The sequence below is a fragment of the Macaca thibetana genome, chromosome 16 (assembly GCF_024542745.1).
Source record: "Macaca thibetana thibetana isolate TM-01 chromosome 16, ASM2454274v1, whole genome shotgun sequence".
Taxonomy (NCBI): domain Eukaryota; kingdom Metazoa; phylum Chordata; class Mammalia; order Primates; family Cercopithecidae; genus Macaca; species Macaca thibetana.
Genome location: NC_065593.1, coordinates 22729221 through 22746621, shown reverse-complemented (window position 1 = coordinate 22746621; position 17401 = coordinate 22729221). Strand labels below are relative to the sequence as shown.

General features: G+C 37.3%; 2 protein-coding genes across 2 annotated transcripts in view; both read right to left on the bottom strand.

The window, feature by feature from the left end:
* TMEM199 (transmembrane protein 199) overlaps positions 1–17401 on the bottom strand; it is a 345481-nt gene that overhangs the window by 310631 nt on the left and 17449 nt on the right. The window lies entirely within an intron of this gene.
* Positions 1–17401, bottom strand: part of NLK (nemo like kinase) — a 153059-nt gene that overhangs the window by 132237 nt on the left and 3421 nt on the right. The gene's annotated exons all lie outside the window — the stretch shown is intronic.

The following is a 17401-nucleotide window of genomic DNA, read 5'->3' as shown; positions in this document are numbered from 1 at the left end:
TTATTTGGGGTTAAGATGTTCTCACTGCGTTATCAAACTAACAATGTAACAAAGAGAAAAAGATAAGAAATGACTCCTTAAAAATAAAAATGTTGCCAGTTGCCATGGCTTATGCCTGTAATCCCAGCACTTTGGGAGGCCAAGGTGGGCGGATAGCTTGATCCCAAGAGTTTGAGACCAGCCTAGACAACATGGTGAAACCCCATCTCTACAAAATACAAAAAAAATTAGCCAGACATGGTGGTGTAGGCCTATAGTCCCAGCTACTTGGGAGACTGAGATGGAAAGATCACCTGAGCCCGGGGAGGCTGAGGCTACAGTGAGACATGACCGTGTGCCACTGCACTCCAGCCTGGGCGATATAGTTGTCTCAAAAACAAAAATAAAAAATAAAAATATAGTCAATCTGTCTTAATTTAATAATTTTTGATAAAAGTTATTTATCCCAGCAGGGTGCAGTGGCTCATGCCTGTAATCCCAACACTTTGGGAGGCTGAGAGGGTGGATCACTTGAGGTCAGGAGTTTGAGACCGGCCTGGCCAACGTGGTGAAACCCCATCTCTACTAAAAATACAAAAATTAGCCAGGTGTGGTGGCACACACCTGTAGTCCCAGCTATGCAAGAGGCTGAGGCAGGAGAATCGCTTGAACCTAGGAGGCAGAGGTTGCAGTGAGCTGAGACTGCGCCACTGTACTCCAGCCTGGGCAATAGAACGAGACTCTGTCTCAAAAAAGAAAAACGTTATTTATCCTATGATTTGTTGTGTGACTCAGATTATAATACACATGGCTTTAATATTAAACTTTTCATCATTATCTGAACAGCACACTTTATAGTAAATTTTAAAAATGTTTTCTTAAAACACTGTACAATTCCAGGTTTTGATTTTTAAAAGGACTAAAAATCTATACATTCATTTCAAGACTCTTCAGTCATCTTCAGCAGCTTCCTAAGTGTTATATGAAGCTCAATAATGGTATTTACATTAAGAAAAAGAGAACCAAATGATAGGAAATGGTCAAAAAGTTAGTATTAGACACAGAACTCTTTTGATCATGAGGGCAATAAAACTGTGAATTAAGCCACTAAATGAGGACTATGGAGTCACCATTCTAGACATCCTCAGAAAAATGCCAACAGGCTGCTCCATCTATAACTCTTGCTCTTTTTGGCACTTTAATATCCCAGTGTTACTTATGCAGTTTCAATAGGCAACACTTCCTAAACTTTCCCCACTAAAGTGCATGGCATTTTTTTAAGGGTCAGAAGGCACCCGCAGGTCTGGAACCCGAGCTCAGGGATTAGATGGATGGAAAGTCCAGCAAGGGGAAGGAACTACTTGAATAAAGCTGACATGGAGGCATTGTTTTCTTAAAAAAAATTTATATATATATATATGCACACACACATATATAAAATGATTTGAGAAATACATCCCATGTATAGAAAAACTAGAGATAGAAATCACCAATTACTAGGGCATTAATCTAGTATACCAGACAAAATGATCTCTTTGTGTCTCCTCTATCTTCAAGCCACAAAATAAAACTTCTAAGGAAATAAAATTGCATTTCTAGTTTTAAGGAATAACAGACTCTCATTAGCCACTTTCATATTCTTGGTATTTAGAATACATCCAGATACCATGAAGTGTCTTACAGTTGAGGCCTCCACAAACCATGTAATAACTTGTATTACTCTCAAATTCACGTTAGAAACTCAAGTGACATTGAAATATCACACACATTAGCTAGTGCTACTTTTGTCACTAGCACTGCTGAATCATAACTAAGGCAGCAGAAAAATCATCTCTGGGTTCGTTCAAGACCATTTTTCTTTTAATGTCTTTTTTCCAATTTGCTTCTAACTATAAGGTTACAGACACCTTTTAAAAATAGCTCATAGAATTACAGAATGGTAAAACACTGAAACTGGATAAACTAGCACATCAACCTCCAACTCTCAGCAACTTGATTACTAGAGGAGTCTATTTAAAACCAACTGGCCCTCAGGAGGCTGAGGCAGGAGGATCGCTTGAGCCTGAGTTCAAGGCTGCAGTGAGCTATGATCACACCACTGAACTCCAGCCTGGGTGTCAGAGCCAGACCCCATCTTAAGGGGTCACTGACACAGATTTTCATTTAATAAATTGTGGGTATATTTCAAAGATGACCACTCTACTACTCATAGACCTTTAGGTTGCTTTTAATCTGGGAAGATTATAAATAACAGTAAATGAACATCCTTATAAATACATCTTTGTATCTAAGGTCAATGATTTCTCCAAAGAGCATGTGCATTCAATTTTGAGAAACTGCTCTCCATCCATCCATGCTATCATAAAAAACTTGAGTGTGTGTGTGTGTTTCACTACATCTGCAACAACTAGAGGGATTATTATTTTAAAATCTCTAGCAGTTTAAAAGTGTTATTTCTGTATTTTTATTAATGAAAGTGAAAATCCTTTAATGTGTTTCAACAATTTGTATTTCTTCTATGTGCTCATTCTCTAGCTTTTGCCTGCTGGGTTCTTCAAGTTTATTTCTTGTTGATTTTAAGAGCTCTTTAGGCTGGGTGTGGTGGCTCATGCTTGTAATCCTGGCACTTTGGAAGACGGAGGCAGGAGGATCACTTGGGCTCAGGAGTTAGAGACCAGTCTGGGCAGCATAGTGAAATCCTGTCTCTAATTTTAAAAAGTAAAAAAGAGAGCTCTTTTAAAGATATTAACTTCTATTTTTCACATATATTGCTAATATCCTCCCCCTAGTTTTTGCTTTTTCTTTTAGGCATTTTCTTATGGTATATTTCACCAAATATACATCTTAGATGTCTTCATAGACAAATCTGATGTTCTTTTCTTGCTTTGAAGTCAATAGTGTCTTTCCCTCCAATATTATAAAAAGTTATATTTTCTTATTTTTTGGCTTTGTTTTTTAAAATCTTTAATCCACTTGGACTTCATTTTTGTATTTCTTCCCCACTGCTTGCTAAGTATCCCAACAAAGGTACAAAATAAACTAGTGTGCTGGAACTGGTGCATACTGCTCATGACAGTTACATTTTTCTGGAATTTTGTAAGCTGACTGTGAAACATAACCATAAAAAACTATGTTATATAAACTTAGAATAAAATAAATCATATTTAAAACTAAGGTAACAAATACTCAGGAATCATCACTCCCTAGTTATTTTATTATGCTGTTAAGGTTATCTAACACCTATTTTATCTATATGGTGAAAATACTACATAAGGACGTGCTAGTGCATATCTTTCTCCAATTCAGCATTTAATGACTTCACATTAGTGGCTTGAAATTGGCCATTATAGTATTTATACCACAGAGATCAGCAAACCCTACAAACTACAGCTTTTTTATTTTTCAGAGAGCCTTTTGTTAAACATATGCCACCTTACCACAGGAATAAGCCATTCTTTGCTCACTAATTTGAAAAAGGATCTCTAGTGTATACTAAATTGCTATTTATTCTTAAGTTTATAAAACAGAATAAAGAGCTTAGAATTGAACTTTTTTTTCTACTCGAGCATCACAGACTACTTTGGTATGTTTTGATATATTAGATAAGATTTTGGACACAGTTTCTATTAACTGGATATCTATTTTTCCAACATAGATCGCAGTACTGCAAAGAAAAGCGTATTTTCCCCAAACAATTCAATAGCATTCTTAACTTTACGTAGATTATAGAAAACAGTATACATAAAGGACTATTTCTTTTCAAAATAAAGGACTATTTCTGGACACATAGTTGGTTGCCATACACTATTTTTAGATTAGGGCTCTTACTCTTAAAAAAAATAAAGAATCCAAACATAAGAAAACAAAACTACTACCATGGGGTGGGTCTAATAATAATAATAAATAGTAAATAATAAGTGTTCTCTCATAAAAATTCTGCCAGTGTGTGAAGAAATGGTGATCTTTTAATACATAATGGCAAGAACCAACTATAGTACTTTTTTGTTTTTTTTGAGACACGATCTGGCTCTGTTGTCCAAGCTAGAGTGCAGTGGCACAATCTCAGCTCACTACAAACTCTGCCCCTTGGCCTCAAGCCATGCTCCCACCTCAGCCTCCCAAGTAGCTGGGACTACAGGCACACACCACCAGTCCAGTTAATTTTTGTGTTTTCAGTAGAAATGGGGTTTTGTCATGTTGCCCAGGCTGGTCTTGACCTCGTGAGCTCAAGCAATCCACCTGCCTTGGCCTCCCAAAGCGCTGGGATTACAGGTGTAAGCCACGGCGCCTGGCTGCTGACAGTACTCTTCTTTGAGAGTCAGCATCACATACAAACTCAGCATTGGAAACTTTCTTCCTTTTTTACATAGAGATGGGTCTTGCTATGTCAACAAGGCTAGATGCAGTGGCTATTCACAGGAGCAATCATTGCATACCAAAATCGCAAACTCCTGGGCTCAAAAGCTCCTCCTGCCTTAGCCTCTTAAGTAGGCTGAGTAGCTGAGAATACACACATGGGCCACCATGTCCAGCCTAGAAACTTCCAATTCAACAACCAACAAGCACCAGCCATGGGACCATGCTAGGCTCTGAAGAAGCAACTAAGACATGACCCCAATCTTTGAATCTCTCATCATTTTTAGTGGATCAGTGGGTTGAGAATGTGTCACAAGTGGTTATAAGCACTTTCATTAGCATTGAGAGAAACAGATTGTCTTCAAGAATGAGTATCTACTTTAAGAGGAAAAGAAAATCAGGGTACAAAAACTAGTTAAAGTTTGCCCACCTACCGAGATAAGCTGATACATTCTGATAATTAGACCTTCAGCACCTATACCAGTTAAACATTACAGTGTCCCTATTTAATGTCTTTCCTGCTGAGGTACTTTAAGTCAGTGATTTATTTGCAGATACTGATATCAACTGCATCAAGAACACCAGTAACCGCTGCCTATGTACTTCCTTACCTGTCATGAGCCATTTAGATTTACACTCCAGCTACCTCATTCTAGGTGTTTACATTACGAAACTATGCAATGAAATAGCTGGGCTGACTCAACAGAACCACCCTTTTTGCGTCTAAGCCGAAAGACCTCACTTTTAAAGGCTTGCTGTCGTTTGATTTCTTGTAAACATAGTATCTTATATTATAGCCTAGGCAGCAAACACAGCAGTTGCCCTTTTCACACATACAGTTGATACAGTGACGATTTCAGCCTTTTCCAATCATTAACTAATATTTCAGATTTAAAAATCTATTTCTTAAGGCTTTGTACTATATATAGGGGAAATAATCATTACCCTTGGGGAAACAATGGCTCATTTACTGAAAATGAGTTTAACAAAGGAATTATTTCGTACTGAAAATACAGAGCAGTGAATTGGGTGACACAAATCACAGCATCATCAGCTCATATGACTGCATTAGGGTAATTTACTTTAAAAGAAACCTACAACTTAAAATTTAACTTCAACAATAAAATCATACCCTCTGTCATAGAATTGTGAAACCAGATCTTAGACTATTTTGAAAATGTTACCTTAAGTCTCAACCTGAGATAAAAACCACACACACAAAAAAAGTTTGTAGAATGGAATATTTCTATACTGCCTGAAGCTTAGTTTTGACTGGCACATGTTTCATTTACACATTTGATTCACACTGAATTTTGTTTTAATTATTAAGAGAATAAACAGCATTCCAAAATAGTCACAAGCTTTAAAACTTCAACTTCCTTCTCTAGTTGGAGAGCTTACAAAACTCATTACATGGAACAGTGAGTTGATGCAGTGACCACAAATTTCTTAACACTGTATAAGTCTTAAATTAATCATAACCCAATCTCCGCAAGTTCTGTAGAAATAGCCTGAAAGTAGGTAACGCAGCCGGGTGTGGTGGCTCACGCCTGTAATCCCAACACTTTGGGAGGCCAAGGTGGGCGGATCACCTGACGTCAGGAGTTCGAGACCAGGCTGGCCAACACGGCAAAACACCGTCTCTACTAAAAATACAAAAACTAGTCAGGTGTGGTGGAGCGCGCCTGTAATCCCAGCTACTCGGGAGGCTGAGGCAGGAGAATCGCTTGAACCTGGGAGGCAGAGGTTGCAGGGAGCCGAGATCGCGCCATTGGACTCCAGCCTGGGCAACAAGAGCAAAACTTCGTCTCGAAAAAAAAGAAAAAAAAAAGTAGGTAATGCAAAAGTCACAAAATGTTAATCTAGAAGAGTGGTTTCCGGATATATCATATAATTCTCTCAAATTTCCTGAGGTTTTAAAACTTTTCAAAATATATGTGGGAGAATGATATGCTCAAAATAGATATACATCTTAGTTACATATTACATGAAAAGACTGAGTTGTTCTTCACCAAAAATCTTGTAGTCTGTGACATTTAATCAGAAAACATTTAATCAATCACTGGCCCACACAAAATAACCAACAGATTAATCTAAATATTCCATGGTTTTTCTCAGATGCATGTTCCTGGTTTCATTTATATATAGTTTTCATTTTTTATTTGTTTTGTTTTTATAAGAACACTTCCTCCATTTTCAATAGGCATTTAGTTGGACAGATATTACTGGTAAAGTAGCAAAACAGCAAAATCTCTGGCTCAGCCCCCAACCAGCTTTGCAGCGTTGAACAAATCTCTTAGCTTCTCTGCGTCTCAATTTTCCCATTTATAAAATGAGGCAGCTAGACTAGATGCATTCTAAAGTATCTTACAACTCTCCAGTTTCTTTGAGGCAGAGCTCTAGGCTTGCGAGAATGAAAAAGCCCTCAAAAGACCAAAATCTCATTCTGCAATGTTAGTGAAACAAACAGGATACAAAATTGTAAATACAGTGTGATCATGATCCCAACTCTAAATCTACAAACACACCCACACATTCCAGGTAAAAGTCTTGTAAACAATACACCAAAATGCTATCAGTGGTTATCTCTGAGTTGTAGGTTACAAACGACTGGTTTTCCTTTCAGCTCTTCTGTTTTTTAAGGGTCCTACAATAAACATACTATTACTCTGATAATAGGGAGGAGGGTGAAAAACAAAGAAAAAAACCTTCCTTTTATGTGCTAAAGAAAATTTTACATTTGGAAAGCATTCTAGAATTTGAATGAATTTTTCAAAAACAGTTGGAGTTAATCAGAAAAAAAATCTCTAGTGAAGTCACATACCTGATACCTGTCAACCATCACACAAAAGCTGTTTATTTTCCCTAAATTAGTAAGTTTTCAGGAGGTACTTTTTTTTTCACTTATACTGAAACCAGTAATAATAATTATGATAGCTACCATTTACATAATGCCAAACATAGCTCTAAGACTTTAAATATATAATAATTCATTTAATCCCCACAACAGCCAGACACACTGGCTCATGTCTGTAATCCCAGCTACTTGGGAGGCTGAGGTGGGAGAACTGCTCGAGGACAGGAGTTTGAGACCAGCCTGGACAACATGGCAAGACTCCCAGGACCACCACCTCTTAAAAAATAAAAAAATCAGCTGGGTGTAGTGGGTTACACCTACGGTCCCAGCTTACTCAGGAGGCTGAGGTGGGAGGATCACTTGAGCCCAGGAGTTCAAGGCACCACTATACTAAAAATAAAAAAAAATTTTTAAAAATCCAACCTGGCACGATGGCTCACGCCTATAATCCCAACACTTTGGGGGCCTGAGGTGGGCGAATCACGAAGTCAAGAGATTGAGACCATCCTGGCCAACATGATGAAACCCGTCTCTCCTAAAAATACAAGAATTAGCTGGGCATAGAGGCGTGTGCCTGCAGTCCCAGCTACTCGGGAGGATGAGGCAGGAGAATTGCTTGAACCCGGGAGGCAGAGGCTGCAGTGAGCCAAGATCATGCCACAGCACTCCAGCCTGGTGACAGAGCAAGACACCGTCTGAAAAAAAAAAAAAAAAAAATCCCCACAACAACCCTACAATTACTGGAACACTATCTCCGCTGTATACATGAAGACCATGAGGTACATAGAGATAAAATAATTTACCCACAGATAATGAGGGGCGGAGCTAGGATTTAAAGAGAGTTATCCTTTTAAGTAGCTGGGACTAAAGGTGTGTGCCACCACATCCAGCTAGTTTTTATTTTTTTATTTTCTGTAGAGATGAGCTCTTGCTACACAGCCCAGGGCTCAAGCAATCCTCTGGTATCAGCCTCCCAAACTGCTGGGCTTACAGGCATACTATCCCTTTAAATGTTAACTGTTCTCCTCAGGTCATTCTTTAACTACTTTTGTTCTAAAAGTTCCTCTATTTTTCTTTAAACTGAAAAAAGACTGGCCCAACTTTTACTAGCTTAAAATTATGATTCTTTTCTAAGTCATTATTTCAAAGCATAAGGAGTATGATTTATTCCCTGTACATATCACTAAGTGAATAATATTATAACATCTGAGAAATTAAATAACATTAATTATTAAGTTTAATATTGGAAAGTCTTAATAAAGAAAGGTGCTTTGTTGGTTGACATTATTTGTCCTCATAAATCTTCTGCAAAGAATCCCTACAACCAACTGTTGTGCCTTTCTAAAATTTATATCTTATTAAAATGTTTTAAACACTGTTATAATCAATTAGCTTGTGTTTTTAAAAGAATGCCTGTCAATATTTACTTTGAACACTGGCTATGGTATACACCCAGTTAACTTCAGAATAACCCCAATTACTATAACATGCAGAACCTGGGAAAATGAACAGAGGAAGCCAATCAATTAAACATGGTTGAAGATGCTCACATAATTCTCTGAGGCAATTCAAACCCAAACCAAGCCCCTTCTTCTGCACAATACCCACATTACTTGCCAATTTTTTATAGCTTCTGGATTACTTTTAATAAAGTCCAAATTTCCTCCACAACTGTACTACTAAATTTCCAGCTCTAGTGAAGTAAATACAGAAATCAATAGTTTCCTATTTTAAAAAATTAGAAAAGAGAGGGAAGTGGAGAAGGTGGGGAAAAACCTCTGCACCACGCTGCTTGTTAATTTAGATGTGCAATGAGACAATCACCTGATAATTGCACCCTTTGGTTACTTTTGTACTGGTAAGATAATACAGTGAAATAAAGTCACCTGGCTTATTTCAATTAACTTACACAATTTGCAAATCTGCAACTCCCTGCCATGGTACATTAAGAAAATTAGCATGTAAGAAAAATCACCTGCTTATGTAAATTGGAGGATGATTTTTATCCATGCAGACGGGAAGAAAAGCTGCAATCTGGGTCAAATAACTAATTTTATCTATTTGTTCAAATGTCTCTTTTCACCTTTTCTCTGTAGCTCAGAGCAAGAATTTTAGGTCAAAGAATGGATAAACAAAAAGTTTCTGTGTTGTCCACTCCCCTGTAAGAAGTCTGCTGCCTGACACTACTGAGCTCTATACTACTTACATTGAAAGCAAGACTGAGAACCTTATCCGGATAACAAAACCACAACACAGAGAGGATAAAAAGAGAAATCAATAGGAGATATCTGCTCTAATTGGTAAGGAAAGCAAACATGAAGGATCAGGTACCAATTTTACCTTCTGCTACTTTAGGCAAACAAAGCTTCAGAAAAGAAAAGGAAAAATGCCTCCAAATAACTCAGGGCAGACAGGATTTCTCTATAGAGATCATTATTCCAGTTTGTTCCATAAATGTACCCAGTCAAGTTCTTCTGAGTCTGACATAAGTCAGACAAATGCAATATCTTGGTTATTAATGACTGCATTCCTGGCATTCACTGCTGGTATTCATCCCTCCCATTTAAAACTGACTCCATCTCCAGGTCCAGAAGTGGATCTGATTGCTCCAAAAGTAACCTTATCTTCATTGACAGTGATTGGTTCAGAAATGAGTATGTAATCCAACAAAAGCCAAAGAGAGGCCAGGTGCAGTGGCTCACGCCTGTAATCCCAGCACTCTGGGAGGTAAAGGTGGGCAGACTGCTTGAGCCCAGGAGTTTGAGACTAGCCTGGGCAACAAAGTGAGACCCCATCTCTACAAAAAAAAAAAACAAAAAAAATAGCCAGGTGTGGTGACAGAGCAAGACTGTCTCAAAAAAAAAAAAAAAAAAAAGCCAGAGATCAATATGCTGGTGCTGGTCAATAGCCACACGTGGCTACAGAGCACTTAAAATGTGGCTAGACTAAACTGAGACATATTCTAAGCATAAAGATACACAGTGATTTTGCAGACTTAGTATGGAAAAAAAAGTAATATAGATCATTAATAATTTTTATAGGGAATACATGTTGAAATGACAATATTTTGGATATAGAGTTAAAATACATTACCAAAATTAATGTCACCTGTTTGTTTTTACATTTTTTACTGTGGCCACTAGAAAATTTAAGATTGCATACTTTCACTATGTATTTACTGGATAGCACTGCTGGTTTGCTGAGGGTGTCTTGGACAAGAGCTTTAGGAAGTGCCCTCTTTGGGCACTGTAAGCCCTAAATTACTACAGCCTTAAAGCTGTGTCAAAGCTCATTTTCTGGGAGGCCCACATGCAAACTAGTAAGTCTCTTACCCAAATTCAGAATTTAAAGGAGACTCCTGGAAAGATATTTGTTTTAAAGAAACTTGCAAATTAACGTAAGCACTGGCCCCCAAATCAACTTACCTGATTACTCACACACAAAAGATGACAAAATACTGAACATTAAATTTTATTTAAAAATTTAAAAATCACTCAAAATATTATAAGAAAACTATTATAAGATTTATGAGAAACTAAGCAAGTTTTTAAAGTCTAAAACACTAAAAAGGTAAATATTATCAAGAAAATAGTAGTATCAAATGGACATGTAGGAAGAAATTGATTGCTCATTTGCAAATAGGCCTGCTCTTCTCCACAGCTGAACTACACGTATAATCCTTACCAATAACTCAGTAATAGAAGAAAACAAGTCTCTTGAAAAAAATGAACATTTAAAATCTGATCCCAAATTAGAAAACTATAAAAGTCACCACGCTGGAACAGGGTGACATTTATCTCATTCCTCCTTTAAACAATTTTAGAAGCTATTCAACACTGTAGTCCTGAAGAGAGAAAGTTGTCTTGTGGTCACCAGCAAACTCCAATGCCACTATGCCGTGCAAATATTAATACCATTTTATAATAGAATCTTAGGAAACACAGGATTTTATAAATGAGAAAACCAAGGCTAAGAAAGTTTAGATAACTTTACCAAGGTCACAGTGTTGTTGGCAGCAAGGCTAAGACCAGAACCTTGTCTCCTAACAAGTTTAGTTTAGTAATCTATTACCCTATTGTTAAAAAAAAAAAAAAAAAAGGCCAGGTGCAGTGGCTCATGCCTGTAATCCCAGCACTTTGGGAGGCCGAGGTGGGCCGATCACGAGGTCAAGAGATCGAGATCATCCTGGCCAACATGGTGAAACCCCGTCTCCACTAAAAATACAAAAATTAGCTGGGCGTGGTGGCGTGCACCTGTAATCCCAGCTATTCAGGAGGCTGAGGCAGGAGAATCCCTTGAACCTGGGTGGTGGAGGTTGCATGAGCCAAGATCACGCCACTGCACTCCAGCTTGGTGACAGAGGGAGACTCTGTCTCAAAAAAAAAAAAAAAAAAATCCTTCCCAAGGAAATGGCACCTTGAACATTAAGTTCTCTGGTTTACTGAACTAAAAAAAAAAAAAAACTTAAGATTTGGAAGAATTGTATTAATAAGTTTAAAAAATTGTAAAAAGTAATACTGAATACTTAAGAATTCTTTAGAATCAAACATACACAGTATAGGGAAAAACAATCAAACACAATCATTCTCTCAAATGCTGTCAATGATGTACTCACTAAATACAATGGCCTTTTCTCCATCTTAATTTTCTGACTTTTTTTTTTTTTTTTTTTTTTTTTGAGACAGGTTCTGACTCTGTCACCCGGGCTGGAGTGCAGTGGTGCAATACCAGCTCACTGCAACCTCAGCCTCTTGAGTAGCTGGGACTACAGGTGCATGCCACCGCACCAGGCTAATTTTTTTTTTTTTCTGTATTTTTAGTAGAGATGGGATTTCACTATATTGTCCAGGCTGGTCTCAAACTCTTGGGCTGAAGTGATATGCCCACCTCAGCTGCCCAAAGTGCTGGGTTTACAGGTGTGAACCACCATGGCTGGCCTTCTTTGACTTTTTATTAGCACCAAAGATCACTCCCATTTTCCTAACAATCTTCTGCCATACTTAGATTATCAAGCACTGTGAACACATTTTCCTGACTGCCCTTGGCTTCCAGTAGCTTCTTCCACCTACAACACAGAACACTCCCTAAGACTCAGACAGATCTCAGTTCTCTCTACTCTTCTATTTTACGTAGCCAAAAAAAAAAAAAAAAAAAAAAATTAAATCTGACCAAGTCTCTCTTACTTAAAAACTTTCAGTAGTTGCCATTTGCAGAGTTTTAACCTTTTCTCATCATTGACCGCCTAAGGAGCCTTTTTAGGCTTTTCTCCTAATCATTCCCCTCATAAAATCTTAATACCACAGATACGCCATTTAACTGTTCATGTGCTATATGTACACATATGCTTTATTAATAAAAAGCTGTTTTTAGTGCCTCAACTCAACCATGACATTCCAACCTCTCCATGATTGAGCTCTAGCTTACACCTCCTACCACCCACTGCACTGCACATTCAGCATCTCCAGCCCTGTAGTCTCCTACATATAAGGCCCTTCCACCTACACTGCCCTTCCCCATTGGTTGACTCTCATTCTTAAAACTCATTGAAGAATTACCTATTTTAGGAAGCATCCTGACCTTCCACAGACATCCCTCCTCTACATTCCCTTAATGTCCAGGGACTATCTCTATTGCTGCATTTATGGCACTATAAATGGATAATAATCCATTTACAAATCTATTTCCCCCAGTAGGTCATAATCACCTTTAATCCTTATCTCCAGCACAGTGCCCGGCAAATAGTAACACACAATAATTGAATATTTTAAGAACAAGTGAAAATAATATACACATTTTTTGAGACGGAGTTTCGTTGCCCAGGCTGGAGTGTAACAGCCAGATTTTGGCTCACTGCAACCTCCGCCTCCCGGGTTCAAGCGATTCTCCTGCCTCAGCCTCCCGAGTAGCTGGGATTATAGGCATGTGCCACCACGCCTGGCTAATTTTGCATTTTTAGTAGAGATGGGATTTCACCATGCTGGTCAGGATGGTCTTGAACTCCTGACCTCAGGTGATCCGCTCCTCCGCCTCCCAAAGTGCTGGGATTACAGGTGTGAGCCACTGTGCCCAGCCTGAAAATAATATAAAGTTTTTATTTAATGGTTTCAAATTTAGTTTCACCTCTCCACCAAGGCTGAGGACACCCTGAGAGTAGGCATGTGTCATTGTTCGTATTGTTTACTTGACTGTCAACTCCTCCAAAACAATATGGTGACTTAAACATCCCTATACCTCAGTACTAAGCACAATACAGACAACAGCAGCAGCAGCTTAATAGAGGTTCACAAAATTATTTATGAGACTAAATATCCCCATTTGGTGCCTGCGAAAGTGCTGGTCCACAGCAAAGTGACAATAAAAATATATAGACTAGTGAGTTCCAAAGGTGTAAAAAACTTTCACTGCCTCATAGTAGATACGACCCAATTAGCCAAATTATTTCAAAACTGGGTTTAGGTAAAGAGCACCAATCATTATCAGTGGCAGACACCCCCGTATATACTCCCTCTACTCACACCATTACAACTAAGTGTTAAAGTTCAATCTCAGTAGTGTTCACTTAGAAGTCATCTTTCCATAATGTCAGAGTACCAGCTTTTTCTGTTTCCGCACTAGGTACCTTACAACTACTGACTATGTCTATCATAACTTGTTATGTGCTCACTGACAGTGTTACAACTGTTGCCTCAGGGACTCTGTTACCCCTAAGCAACATCAGGATCACACTGACAAGCTATTTTAGTTATTGTTGACCTGTATTAGATGACCCAATCAACAAATAATTCACTGGAGTAGCATAGAGACAAAGGGACTCAGAACTAAAACCCAAACAGATGCATAATTAAAGAGCTTCTAACAGCTTCTGTCCATTTATTGGCTGGACGACAAATGAAAAGTTTCTTTGGCCTTGACAATCTCCAAAGAAACCAAATAAGCATATTAAGGAAACATACAGTATATGAACAGTTAATTCTTGAATTGCTTGGACATCAATAAATCTAATAAAAACCACAAGAATAGCCACTCAGTTTTACAATATAGAAGGCAGAGAAAACTCTGACACTCCTAGTTGTGAAGACAATGAAACATTCCAGTACTCCATTACAGGACTTTTTGTATCTACAACTGCCTGTGCTTTGAAGGTAAAAACCCAGAATTTAAATTCAAACACATATTCAGTTAACGCACTTATGCATTTTACAAAGTTTTTGCTCTGGTATAGCATATGAAAGGGAACTACATCTGCCCCCATTTCTCTTTCAGGACACATGCCCAGTGGTACTGACAGCTAAAAAGATGGCATTTAATGTTGAGGGATATTGTTTCAGCTTGTTTGAAAGGGCAAGGTTTCTGAAATGCCTTTTAAAAAAAAAATTCTCTTTTTTTCTAAATTAATATTTCACAGTATAACATGAAATTTCTCCCCAAGAATAAAACAAGTTTATTTTTTGTGCTGTGGTTTTGTTTTTTGAACATAATTTGGATAATCTTTTCAGGAGTCTAAGTACAAAATGACTTGCAATGTTACAGGCTATGGAGTTTCAACCACTAAGAAGCGGGTGCAGTATCATTAGATTGTTACTTTTATTCTCTACTCTTTGCTTTATCTACTTTATGATCATGAACCTGTAATTTCTAAAAGTAAGTTCGTTTGTAGTTAAAATTAACAATACAGATTTCCACATTTCTAGTTTCACACGGATGCTTTGTTATGTCTAGAAGAGCAACCGTTTCCTTTTTATGGTGCAGGCTCTGCTTCTTCAAAGCTCTTTTCACAAAGCAGAGCCCCCAAAGAATCCAGCTGTGGCTGTTAATCTTGGCTGATAGTGGAGAAACTTCTCAATGCTATAGATTCTTAACCTGTAAAACACAGTTAATAACAAAATGCCCTTTAGTATACTACTCTTTCTGATATAACTTACTCCAGAATTTTCCCCAAACACATCCCAAAAGCATTCTCCATTTTTCCAAATTACAGTTTGTTATATGGAGTAAGAGGACCAGAGAAAACATAAGAAAAAAAGATGCTTCTCATGTTCACAAGATGAGCAAGATAGACCATCTCTACCATGCACAAGGGCTTACACTGAATAATTTTTTTGTTAAATCACTATATTTCTCCCACCTCACTGGGATCTTCAGCAATTCACACTTTTTCATCCAAACATAAGCAAAGTGAATCTCTACTAAAGCTGAACTTCGACAATAAGGATGTCTTTCACTTGTTACATTGAAATGAAAAAAATAATTCCCGCCCAGTATATAAAGCCATAATACTTTCTAAAACAGTGCAGATGATCTGACTAAAACACCTACAAACTATATACAAATGTGTATTATTTTTATTTGTTTTTTATTAGTTGACAGGACAGCACAGAGTATTTTCCCCTTGGCTTTAAATTCAACCGTTTTCAAATCTCCCTGGCATACAGTACAACTGAGGGGACATGCTATGTTATTTAGAGTCATGCCTCCAAAAATAGTCTACATGCTGATTTCACCTGATAATTCTGACAATCTCTGAAGACACTTCCATGCACATTAACACAACAGCTTGATTTTTCTACCAACAATAACTACAACAAAAACAACTAACATTTATTGATGCTTACTGCGTGCTAGACAGTGTAATCATTGGTTTACAAGAATTACCTCACTTAATCTTCACACCAATCCTGAGATAAATACTATTATTATCCCCATTTTATAGATAAGGAACAGAGAAGTCAAATAATTTATCAAGATCACAGAGCTAGTAAGTAACTATTACTACAGTTTTGAAAGACAGATAAAAGTAACCTGCTGAAGTTATTAGAATAATAAAATTCAAAGACATCCGACATTACTTGGAGTACACAAAGGCAACAGAGCAAGTGAATCCCAGGCTTTTTGATCTTTTAATTAATCAGGCAAATCACAAACCAAAATGCTAATTTTATTTAAAAAAAAAGCTTTTCCCAGACTCACTTTTACCAAGGTGGCAATATGTGCCATTAATTCCATCTCTAATATGTTAAGTTGCCAATGTCAAAAACTGTCTAGGCATAGCAATCCTCAAACCACTCTCATGTGGTCAACTTCCTTTATCTCTCAAAATTATGAGCCCCTGAAACTCTTTGTCCCAAAGTGGTTACCTCTTTAACCACAGCATTTTCCTCTGGCAAATGTGAACTGCAGACAAAGAGGTAGATTTATATTACTCACCAAATGACTGAAGTTACTATTTGTGGGTTGCTTTGTGTTTTGTTTTCACATTATGAAAATGTCCATGTGGATGTTTGGAGGCTGTAATGTCTCACAAAGAAGGTCAAATTATATATGATACTTTGATAACCCATAAACAACGTTCTATCAGTGGCAACAAATGTTATCTCACGCTATCCCACAATCACATTACCAGGTAAACTGGAACTCTTACTTTGAGATAAAATACAGCAGACAGTTGCTAATGAAACCTTAATTGAACTGTCACAGCACCATCTTTACCAGCAAGCTAATGAGTAATTCACTACTTTTACACAACTATCCAATACTGATAAGTTATTCCACTAGTTAAATTCAACAGAAAGATAAATCAAGTCAGCTAGACTAAATTGTTCAGTGATAAATCTGGTAAAATGCTGCATCACTTCTACAAATATCTCTCCTTGTCTACATGGAGAAACAACAATCTCTCTCAAAATTGCATGCCACTTTTTTAGCCATCAGTTAGTACCCCTGGGTATATGTCCCCAAGGAAATGGGGGCAAAATACAGTTTCTTGTCATATGCTATTCCAGAAGAATACTTGCAAAATGCATTAAATGAATATATGTTTGAGTTAAGTGAATCTTATAATACCCAGGTAGTTAGTTATGTGGTGGTTTGAATCAAATGATGTAATATTGGGAGAATATTTTTATGTTCCATTATAATCATTTTAGAAAAAAGCTGTTTCCAATTCATAAGGTACTTCCTAAATTAAAAAGATAGATTCTGTTTCAGTTAAAAAGTAAAAAAAACCTCACTAATATCTTTACCTTGGGTTTCAAAATACTAGTGTAAATCCCTGTAGTTTGGTTTTCAAATCTCTGAACAGTCTTACTTAGGTCATACAACAGTTAAATTTCAAATATAATAAGCAATTCAGACAGCAGGTCATTGACATGTAAATATAAAAATAGAAAAGTATTTGCATACTAAAACATACACCTGGAACTCTTTATTTTT